At 36.1% G+C, this 781-nt stretch overlaps 1 protein-coding gene across 1 annotated transcript in view; it reads left to right on the top strand.

Moving 5' to 3' along the window:
- The first annotated feature begins 307 nt into the window (after positions 1–307).
- LOC119590991 overlaps positions 308–781 on the top strand; it is a 2,093-nt gene continuing 1,619 nt past the window's right edge. The window contains exon 1 of the mRNA XM_037939724.1: positions 308–713. The gene's annotated coding sequence lies outside the window, so the exon portion shown is untranslated. The remainder of the gene's footprint in view (positions 714–781) is intronic.

Raw genomic sequence — 781 nt, 5'->3', positions numbered from 1 at the left:
CAATTATGAAATCTTCACAAAAGTGACAATTCAGAAATTCAAAACAGTGTCATTTCTGAAATCTATAGCAATGTGGCAATTCTGAAAAAAGTGGCAATTCTAAAATTTAAAATAAAGTGTCATTTCTGATATAGCAAAGTAGCAATTCTGAAATCTATATCAAAGTGGCAATTCTGAAATCTATATCAAAGTGGCAATTTTGAAATCTATATCAAAGTGGCAATTCTGAAATATCTGCTAAAGGGGCAATTCTGAAATCTATATCAAAGTGGCAATTCTGAAATATCTGTTAAAGGGACAATTCTGAAATCTATATCAAAGTGGCAATTCTGGAATCTAAATCAAAGAGGTAATTCTGAAATCTAAAACAAAAGGGCAATTCTGAAATCCATATCAGAGACGCAATTCCGGAATCTATATCAAAAGTAGCAAGTGAAACCTAAAACAGTGAGGCAATTCTAAAAGCAATATCAAATTCTGAAATAAATCACAGCTCAATCAGTCCCAATATGCATGTATCTTTATATAAAAATGCGCAACTTCTGGGTGATTACAAAGACCCTTCAAGGGCAAGGTTTTGTCGTGTCTGTTAATTATATAAGCTCATGTGTTTTTGGAAACCGTGCAGGATGGGGAGCATTATGCGGTGGCTCGCGTATATAAAGGTCGACCAACGAATCGGGATCTATTACTTATTGCCGCACTACACGCAGGTAAGATGTGCGTACTGTCGTAGAGATTTGGGTATGTGTATGTGAGGGGGGGGAGAGGGGAGCCTAAT

This window comes from Penaeus monodon, chromosome 28, assembly GCF_015228065.2.
Source record: "Penaeus monodon isolate SGIC_2016 chromosome 28, NSTDA_Pmon_1, whole genome shotgun sequence".
Classification (NCBI taxonomy): Eukaryota; Metazoa; Arthropoda; class Malacostraca; order Decapoda; family Penaeidae; genus Penaeus; species Penaeus monodon.
The sequence above is the reverse complement of the archived record's forward strand: the minus strand, read 5'-3'. Positions and strand labels throughout refer to the sequence as shown.